Source organism: Schistocerca serialis, chromosome 4 (genome assembly GCF_023864345.2).
Source record: "Schistocerca serialis cubense isolate TAMUIC-IGC-003099 chromosome 4, iqSchSeri2.2, whole genome shotgun sequence".
Lineage (NCBI taxonomy): Eukaryota > Metazoa > Arthropoda > Insecta > Orthoptera > Acrididae > Schistocerca > Schistocerca serialis.
The window spans coordinates 416155541-416165540 of NC_064641.1; the positions used below are offsets into that span (position 1 = coordinate 416155541).

The 10000-nt window shown below is 59.2% G+C and overlaps 2 non-coding genes and 1 pseudogene across 2 annotated transcripts; all 3 read right to left on the bottom strand.

Annotated features, from left to right (window-relative positions):
* LOC126475628 (large subunit ribosomal RNA) overlaps window positions 1-5232 on the bottom strand; it is a 7970-nt pseudogene extending 2738 nt beyond the window's left edge.
* Window positions 5233-5420: 188 nt separating this feature from the next.
* On the bottom strand, window positions 5421-5575 carry LOC126476433 (5.8S ribosomal RNA). Its single transcript, XR_007586968.1, has one exon. It is a non-coding gene; the product is annotated as a 5.8S ribosomal RNA (ribosomal RNA).
* Window positions 5576-5926: 351 nt separating this feature from the next.
* Window positions 5927-7835, bottom strand: LOC126476876 (small subunit ribosomal RNA). Its single transcript, XR_007587309.1, has one exon. It is a non-coding gene; the product is annotated as a small subunit ribosomal RNA (ribosomal RNA).
* Between the last annotated feature and the right edge of the window lie 2165 nt (window positions 7836-10000).

Here is a 10000-nt window from a genome sequence, read left to right on the forward strand (position 1 = left end):
GTTGCGGCTTCAGCGGAGCTCGGGAGATGACGTCAAGCTGCTCCACCAGGTGGCGACGTGGATTGAAGACGCAGCGACCCGCCGTGGAAAATTGCAGCCCCAGGTACCGGAAGGTTTCACCCACACGCAGGGCAGGCATGGTGGTATTGCCTGCTGTGAAGGTGACATTGCTGTCCACCTTCACCTTCTTCTCGCGCCCTGACGCGACTAAGGCGAGGGTGAAACATTTCCGGGCGTTGATCTGCAGCCCCAGGTGGGCGAGGGCTGCGGTAGCTGCGTCGATGAGGGACTGCAAGCCCCTCGGGGTCGCTGCAAACAGCAAGACGTCATCTGCAAAGGCCGCAGCGTTGACTCTGCGACCGAGGATCCGAGCTCCGATGTGGGAGGGCAGTTGGCCTAAAACGTAGTCCACCGCAAAGTTGAACAGGAGGGGGGAGAGGGGATCGCCCTGGCGAACGCCCCGTGCTGGCTGCACAGACACGCCCACGCCGGCGCCGTCCGCTATCACTGTCGTGCTGCCCTCGTAGCACCGCTCGACGTACTCGACAAAGCAATCCGGTAGGCCATGCGCCTTCAGCACGGGGCGAAGGGCAGCATGATCCACCGAATCGAATGCCTTCGAAACGTCGATCGATGCCACAAAGACAGAGCGGCAGGAGCGAACTGCGTCGGTGAGAGCAGTGTCCAAGATGAAAGTATTTTCCAACATCCCATCCCGAGGGATGAATGCCCGCTGACGTTCGTCCACAGCACAAGCGCGCATCAGGCGTGACGCGAGAACCTTGTGAAAGGTCCGCGCCAACACCGAGCAGACCGTAATGGGGCGAAAGTCAGCGGGGGATGTTGGTGCAGCCGTTTTCGGGAGAAGGGACGTCCGCGCGCGAAGCAGGCGTTCCGGGAGGGCGCGGGCCAGAAGGAAGAGATTCATCACTTTCACCAGGACTTCGTGCGGCAGGCGCCGCAACTCCGCTGGGGTAAGGCCGTCCGGCCCGGCCGCTGATCCCCTGGGCGGCAACGCGGCGGCGACCTCCTCATGTGTGACCGGCCCCCATAGGCACTCAAGAGCGACAGGCTCCGAGTGCGGGAGGAGGCGGTCACGAATGAAGCCCGCGGTGGAGACGGGCTTCTTTGTGAAGAGGTCCGCCCAGAAGTCCAGCAGACCAGGGATGGCAGGTGGCGGCTGGAGCAGGGTGCCATCCAAGAGGCCGCGCACGCAACGTGCACGCGACCGTCGGAAGGCATCCTGCGTTCTCGCGTACTCCCAGCGGCGCCGCTTGCGCTTCTGCGTCGGCGGCGCGGCAGGCGACCGCTTCGATGGTTGGCGCGGCCGCTGTGTCCTGGTGATCGATCTCTCCCCTCTGGACCCGACCGACGCAAGGGCATCCGGGAGCATGCCCAGGATGACATCGGGCGGCGTGCCCCGCCCCAGACCTATGACACGATCCAGGGCAGAGAAACGCTGGGCGGAAGCGGGTAGCCCCGCCAGATGCTCCCAGATGGCGGCGTCAGTCGGCCCCTCCGGCGGCGGCCCGGTGGTGTCGGCCGCGAAGTCCTCGGCTGCGTCGACGGGCGGCGCAGCGGCCTCGCCCGCGTCAGGCAGCGGGCTCGCTGCTCCCCGGCGGGACGCCGGCTCTTCCCCCCGACCGATCTCAAGCGCCTCCATGAATTGGCGGACTAGCTGCTTGTGGGCAGCTTGCCGCCGTCGGCACTTGATTGCCTCAAGCGTTCGGTCGGGGAACGTCCTGATAAGCTCTTGATTAACGAAGAAGAACCGGGCGTCCCTCTCAAGGAACAGTTCGGCCTCTGCCTTGGCGAGCGACAGGACTTCTTCCTCCGTCCACCTCGCGCGATGCCTCTCCGTGACGATCTCCGCGTTGACGGCCGCTAGGTGTTGGCGGCGGCGATGGACCCCGAGACCGTTCTTGGTGGTGAAACTGCGGTGGCACTCACTACAGGTGTAGATAGCTGCTAAAGTTACAAGATTTTCGGCACGGCCGGTTGGCCGGCTAGGTGCTGGGGAAGCTGGGGTGGCGCCTTCAGCGGGAGGGCCACCACTTTTATTTTCTTGATTGCTGCCCCCAACTAAAAAAGGGATAATGCGAGGGGGGGCTGGTAACCCCCCCAAGCCCCTGGTGCGGTCTTCCACTCTGCGAAAATCAGCGGGCCCACGAGAAGGGGAGAAGACCGCAGGAGAGGAGAGGCTAAGAGGGCTAGGCCCATGTATTGCGCATCACTCTCCCTGTAACCATAACCCAAGGAAGGCACCTCGCAGCAGCAGCACGACTACATCAAGACCGCACTTCGAAAAGCCAAGTCCAGATGCAGCCACCCCGCCGCCACTTGGCCGCCTTAAGAGAGTCATAGTTACTCCCGCCGTTTACCCGCGCTTGCTTGAATTTCTTCACGTTGACATTCAGAGCACTGGGCAGAAATCACATTGCGTCAACACCCGCTAGGGCCATCGCAATGCTTTGTTTTAATTAGACAGTCGGATTCCCCCAGTCCGTGCCAGTTCTGAGTTGATCGTTGAATGGCGGCCGAAGAGAATCCGCGCACCCGCGCGCCCCCGGAGGAGCACGCTAAGGCGGACGCGGCCTCGCAGCAAGGAAGATCCGTGGGAGGCCAAGGCACGGGACCGAGCTCGGATCCTGCACGCAGGTTGAAGCACCGGGGCGCGAACGCCGCGCAGGCGCGCGCATCCTGCACCGCCGGCCAGCACGAGGCCGACCAACGGCGAGAGCAGACCACGCCCGCGCTAAACGCCCGCACTTACCGGCACCCCTACGGCACTCACCTCGCCCAGGCCCGGCACGTTAGCGCTGACCCACTTCCCGACCAAGCCCGACACGCCCCGATCCTCAGAGCCAATCCTTATCCCGAAGTTACGGATCCAATTTGCCGACTTCCCTTACCTACATTATTCTATCGACTAGAGGCTCTTCACCTTGGAGACCTGCTGCGGATATGGGTACGAACCGGCGCGACACCTCCACGTGGCCCTCTCCCGGATTTTCAAGGTCCGAGGGGAAGATCGGGACACCGCCGCAACTGCGGTGCTCTTCGCGTTCCAAACCCTATCTCCCTGCTAGAGGATTCCAGGGAACTCGAACGCTCATGCAGAAAAGAAAACTCTTCCCCGATCTCCCGACGGCGTCTCCGGGTCCTTTTGGGTTACCCCGACGAGCATCTCTAAAAGAGGGGCCCGACTTGTATCGGTTCCGCTGCCGGGTTCCGGAATAGGAACCGGATTCCCTTTCGCCCAACGGGGGCCAGCACAAAGTGCATCATGCTATGACGGCCCCCATCAACATCGGATTTCTCCTAGGGCTTAGGATCGACTGACTCGTGTGCAACGGCTGTTCACACGAAACCCTTCTCCGCGTCAGCCCTCCAGGGCCTCGCTGGAGTATTTGCTACTACCACCAAGATCTGCACCGACGGCGGCTCCAGGCAGGCTCACGCCCAGACCCTTCTGCGCCCACCGCCGCGACCCTCCTACTCGTCAGGGCTTCGCGGCCGGCCGCAAGGACCGGCCATGACTGCCAGACTGACGGCCGAGTATAGGCACGACGCTTCAGCGCCATCCATTTTCAGGGCTAGTTGCTTCGGCAGGTGAGTTGTTACACACTCCTTAGCGGATTCCGACTTCCATGGCCACCGTCCTGCTGTCTTAAGCAACCAACGCCTTTCATGGTTTCCCATGAGCGTCGATTCGGGCGCCTTAACTCGGCGTTTGGTTCATCCCACAGCGCCAGTTCTGCTTACCAAAAGTGGCCCACTTGGCACTCCGATCCGAGTCGTTTGCTCGCGGCTTCAGCATATCAAGCTAGCCGGAGATCTCACCCATTTAAAGTTTGAGAATAGGTTGAGGTCGTTTCGGCCCCAAGGCCTCTAATCATTCGCTTTACCGGATGAGACTCGTACGAGCACCAGCTATCCTGAGGGAAACTTCGGAGGGAACCAGCTACTAGATGGTTCGATTAGTCTTTCGCCCCTATACCCAGCTCCGACGATCGATTTGCACGTCAGAATCGCTACGGACCTCCATCAGGGTTTCCCCTGACTTCGTCCTGGCCAGGCATAGTTCACCATCTTTCGGGTCCCAACGTGTACGCTCTAGGTGCGCCTCACCTCGCAATGAGGACGAGACGCCCCGGGAGTGCGGAGGCCGCCGCCCCGTGAAGGGCGGGGAAGCCCCATCCTCCCTCGGCCCGCGCAAGGCGAGACCTTCACTTTCATTACGCCTTTAGGTTTCGTACAGCCCAATGACTCGCGCACATGTTAGACTCCTTGGTCCGTGTTTCAAGACGGGTCGTGAAATTGTCCAAAGCTGAAGCGCCGCTGACGGGAGCGATTATTCCGCCCGAGAGCATCCCGAGCCAACAGCGGCGCGGGTCCGGGGCCGGGCCAGGTAGGTCCGTCATCCGGGAAGAACCGCGCGCGCTTGCCGGGAGCCCGAGCGCCCAAAGGGGCGAATCGACTCCTCCAGATATACCGCCGGGCAGCCAGCCAGGACACCGGGGCTCTGCCCAACAGACGCGAACCGAGGCCCGCGGAAGGACAGGCTGCGCACCCGGGCCGTAGGCCGGCACCCAGCGGGTCGCGACGTCCTACTAGGGGAGAAGTGCGGCCCACCGCACACCGGAACGGCCCCACCCCGCGGCGAGTGGAAAGGCAACCGGACACGACCCCGCCGCGGATTGCTCCGCGCGGGCGGCCGGCCCCATCTGCCGAGGGCGGAGGCCAGTGGCCGGATGGGCGTGAATCTCACCCGTTCGACCTTTCGGACTTCTCACGTTTACCCCAGAACGGTTTCACGTACTTTTGAACTCTCTCTTCAAAGTTCTTTTCAACTTTCCCTCACGGTACTTCTTCGCTATCGGTCTCGTGGTCATATTTAGTCTCAGATGGAGTTTACCACCCACTTGGAGCTGCACTCTCAAGCAACCCGACTCGAAGGAGAGGTCCCGCCGACGCTCGCACCGGCCGCTACGGGCCTGGCACCCTCTACGGGCCGTGGCCTCATTCAAGTTGGACTTGGGCTCGGCGCGAGGCGTCGGGGTAGTGGACCCTCCCAAACACCACATGCCACGACAGGCGGCAGCCTGCGGGGTTCGGTGCTGGACTCTTCCCTGTTCGCTCGCCGCTACTGGGGGAATCCTTGTTAGTTTCTTTTCCTCCGCTTAGTAATATGCTTAAATTCAGCGGGTAGTCTCGCCTGCTCTGAGGTCGTTGTACGAGGTGTCGCACGCCACACCGCCAGCCGGCTGTGCACGCTACCGAGTAAGTACCGGTATGCGAACCGCCAGGCGACGGGCGCGCATCGCACGTTTAAGGAGACGCGGCCGGCCCCACAGGCGGCCACGACACTCCCAGGTCTGCGAAGCGGGGCAAACGCCGCGCGCTTCAGTATACATAGCCGACCCTCAGCCAGACGTGGCCCGGGAACGGAATCCATGGACCGCAATGTGCGTTCGAAACGTCGATGTTCATGTGTCCTGCAGTTCACATGTCGACGCGCAATTTGCTGCGTTCTTCATCGACCCACGAGCCGAGTGATCCACCGTCCTGGGTGATCTTTTCATAGTTTCCACTATCTCTTTCAAGACAGTTGCATAGGCGGGACTGAGGCGTGTGGCGGCCCCTGTTCCAGCGTTCAGTGTCCAACGGCCTCACGGCCGATGGGCGTCGTACGGCTCCACACCGGAGCGGACAGCCACTCGGGCGAAAGTCATTCAAAACCGGCGCCAGGCGCCAGGTGCCGCAGGCCAGCCGCTCCAGCGCTTCAGCGCTCGTACCACACAACATTGCCGTTAGTTTTGAGACGAACGCGTGGTTCCGCACGCGGCGCACGGCTACTGCGAGCCGTACAGGTAGCGTGTTGCGCGACACGACACGCACATCGAAAGACATGCAGTCTAGTCGGTAATGATCCTTCCGCAGGTTCACCTACGGAAACCTTGTTACGACTTTTACTTCCTCTAAATGATCAAGTTTGGTCATCTTTCCGGTAGCATCGGCAACGACAGAGTCAATGCCGCGTACCAGTCCGAAGACCTCACTAAATCATTCAATCGGTAGTAGCGACGGGCGGTGTGTACAAAGGGCAGGGACGTAATCAACGCGAGCTTATGACTCGCGCTTACTGGGAATTCCTCGTTCATGGGGAACAATTGCAAGCCCCAATCCCTAGCACGAAGGAGGTTCAGCGGGTTACCCCGACCTTTCGGCCTAGGAAGACACGCTGATTCCTTCAGTGTAGCGCGCGTGCGGCCCAGAACATCTAAGGGCATCACAGACCTGTTATTGCTCAATCTCGTGCGGCTAGAAGCCGCCTGTCCCTCTAAGAAGAAAAGTAATCGCTGACAGCACGAAGGATGTCACGCGACTAGTTAGCAGGCTAGAGTCTCGTTCGTTATCGGAATTAACCAGACAAATCGCTCCACCAACTAAGAACGGCCATGCACCACCACCCACCGAATCAAGAAAGAGCTATCAATCTGTCAATCCTTCCGGTGTCCGGGCCTGGTGAGGTTTCCCGTGTTGAGTCAAATTAAGCCGCAGGCTCCACTCCTGGTGGTGCCCTTCCGTCAATTCCTTTAAGTTTCAGCTTTGCAACCATACTTCCCCCGGAACCCAAAAGCTTTGGTTTCCCGGAGGCTGCCCGCCGAGTCATCGGAGGAACTGCGGCGGATCGCTGGCTGGCATCGTTTATGGTTAGAACTAGGGCGGTATCTGATCGCCTTCGAACCTCTAACTTTCGTTCTTGATTAATGAAAACATACTTGGCAAATGCTTTCGCTTCTGTTCGTCTTGCGACGATCCAAGAATTTCACCTCTAACGTCGCAATACGAATGCCCCCGCCTGTCCCTATTAATCATTACCTCGGGTTCCGAAAACCAACAAAATAGAACCGAGGTCCTATTCCATTATTCCATGCACACAGTATTCAGGCGGGCTTGCCTGCTTTAAGCACTCTAATTTGTTCAAAGTAAACGTGCCGGCCCACCGAGACACTCAATAAAGAGCACCCTGGTAGGATTTCAACGGGGTCCGCCTCGGGACGCACGAGCACGCACGAGGCGGTCGCACGCCTTCGGCTCGCCCCACCGGCAGGACGTCCCACGATACATGCCAGTTAAACACCGACGGGCGGTGAACCAACAGCGTGGGACACAAATCCAACTACGAGCTTTTTAACCGCAACAACTTTAATATAAGCTATTGGAGCTGGAATTACCGCGGCTGCTGGCACCAGACTTGCCCTCCAATAGATACTCGTTAAAGGATTTAAAGTGTACTCATTCCGATTACGGGGCCTCGGATGAGTCCCGTATCGTTATTTTTCGTCACTACCTCCCCGTGCCGGGAGTGGGTAATTTGCGCGCCTGCTGCCTTCCTTGGATGTGGTAGCCGTTTCTCAGGCTCCCTCTCCGGAATCGAACCCTGATTCCCCGTTACCCGTTACAACCATGGTAGGCGCAGAACCTACCATCGACAGTTGATAAGGCAGACATTTGAAAGATGCGTCGCCGGTACGAGGACCGTGCGATCAGCCCAAAGTTATTCAGAGTCACCAAGGCAAACGGACCGGACGAGCCGACCGATTGGTTTTGATCTAATAAAAGCGTCCCTTCCATCTCTGGTCGGGACTCTGTTTGCATGTATTAGCTCTAGAATTACCACAGTTATCCAAGTAACGTGGGTACGATCTAAGGAACCATAACTGATTTAATGAGCCATTCGCGGTTTCACCTTAATGCGGCTTGTACTGAGACATGCATGGCTTAATCTTTGAGACAAGCATATGACTACTGGCAGGATCAACCAGGGAGCTGCGTCAACTAGAGCTGAGCAGCCGGCCGCCCGGGAGTGTGTCCCGGGGGCCCGCGCGAACACGCAAGCGTCCGCTCAATTATTCTGCAAACAGGAGGAGGCTGAGCTCCCCTGCACAACACACCTCGAAACCCTCTCAGGTCCCGGCGGCGCGCAGCGCCGTCCTAAGTACTTGGTCGGGTTCGAGAGAGGCGCAATCGCCCGGAGTTAGGCAAGTAGACGCTTTAGGTGCGACCACCCGTGCTCCCAACTGAGCTTGCCGCTGCCGACAGAGGCCCGGGAGCGTGCTGTCGTGGCATTGCCGGCGGGAGACAACACGCGCCACCTACGGTGACCGGCAGCTCCAACGCCGGCGCCACAGAAGGACAAAAGCCCCACTTGGGTGCCGAAGCGAACTCTCCCAGCACAGCGCACGCGCCAACACGTCCGCACAGCTGCGATACAAACCACCTGCGAGAACCGCTGGGGCGACCGAGCAGCAGACGGCGTCGCGGCGCCGAGCGCCGGGCGGCGGCGCATCCTCAGCGCACAAAGTCCTCAATCGGACCAGCACACTGCAGATGGCCACCGCGCTTCGCACCGGGCCCGCGAGGACCTACTTTGGCCGCAAGGCGCCGCGAGCAGGGGGCGCCGGCGCGCAGCTGCGCCGCCTGCCGCGTCCGTCGGCCGGCGCGCCTGCCACTGGCCGCCCCCACCAGCCGGCTGTAGCGCGTGCGCCCACGCACCGCGCTGCCAGCACGCCGGGCGGCCCCCCCTCACCGGCCGGGGACGGTCCCACCCAGCCACCGCCGCGTATCGCCTCACACCCAGATCCCCTTTCACGTTCGTGGGCATGGTGGGTCCCCTTTCACGTTCGTGGGCATGGTGGGTATCCCTGAAACAACCGGTTAATAGCTCGACCGATCGTCGCCAACACTGATTCACCTCTAGCGAGAACAACCGCACCACAACGGGTTACCAGTTGTTCATTTGCGTAACGTCACCAGCAAACGTACACGTCCATCGCCATTTGCAACGAGTATTGCATGCCTGTGTCAGGTGTCACAACACACTACGTCTGCCCACATAGACGCTACAACATGTGCACGCCTAGAGAACACGTGGAAGGTCGACCCCGTACGTATGCGGTGTCCATTGCGCGAACGACTGTCAGCCGGCCTCTGCAGCATGTCGCAGATGTGGAACACGGTGCAACATGCTATCACGGTGTGTGAGAAGAGACGACTACGTCCGAATACACACTCCACTACATCAACAGACTGCTCATGCTGATCGCCATCCAGGGCGTCCGTTCCTCCCACACGTCTGTATGGCGTACCACACTGCAATCCAGCTCTTATAGGGAGACGACACGTAGCTGCGTGCACAATATTTGGACTGTATGGTCCGCCGTTGCTAGGCGCAGTCGTCATACGGTCACATGTGCCACGATGTATCATTCAGTACATACGGACCAATGTGCAGTACAGTTTGTGGGTTTTGCGTACATCGGCGGACAGGTGACAGGCCGTACCACAACGTAGGCTGAGTACGTCGGCATGCGAAGGGCGTTGAACATGCAAACTTCTCACCGACCAGCTTGCGAAGGCAGGGGGGAAGGGGAGGGGGCATGTACGTCCTGCTGCTATCCACATTACAGTGTATAGCATGAGCATGTGGAAAGTCAGCAACACCTGCAAGGTGTTTAACATGACGCGATACACAGGGGACCGGGCAGTGCGAGTAGCGAACTATATTGCGAGGGTTGCGGTTAGGCAACACTACACTACTTTAACGGGTTGCATAACAATTACAGAGCAGGTTCAGCGACAACGTGCGTCAGGTTAAGGCGCAATATAGTTTAGGTTAAGGCACATTATAGGTTAGGTTAAGGCACATTATAGGTTAGGTTAAGGCACATTATAGGTTAGGTTAAGGCACATTATAGGTTAGGTTAAGGCACAACATGGGTTAGGTTAAGGCACAACATGGGTTAGGTTAAGGCACAACATGGGTTAGGTTAAGGCACAACATGGGTTACGTTAAGGCACAACATGGGTTACGTTAAGGCACAACATGGGTTAGGTTAAGGCACAACATGGGTTACGTTAAGGCACAACATGGGTTAGGTTAAGGCACAACATGGGTTAGGTTAAGGCACAACGTAGGTTAGGTTAAGGCACA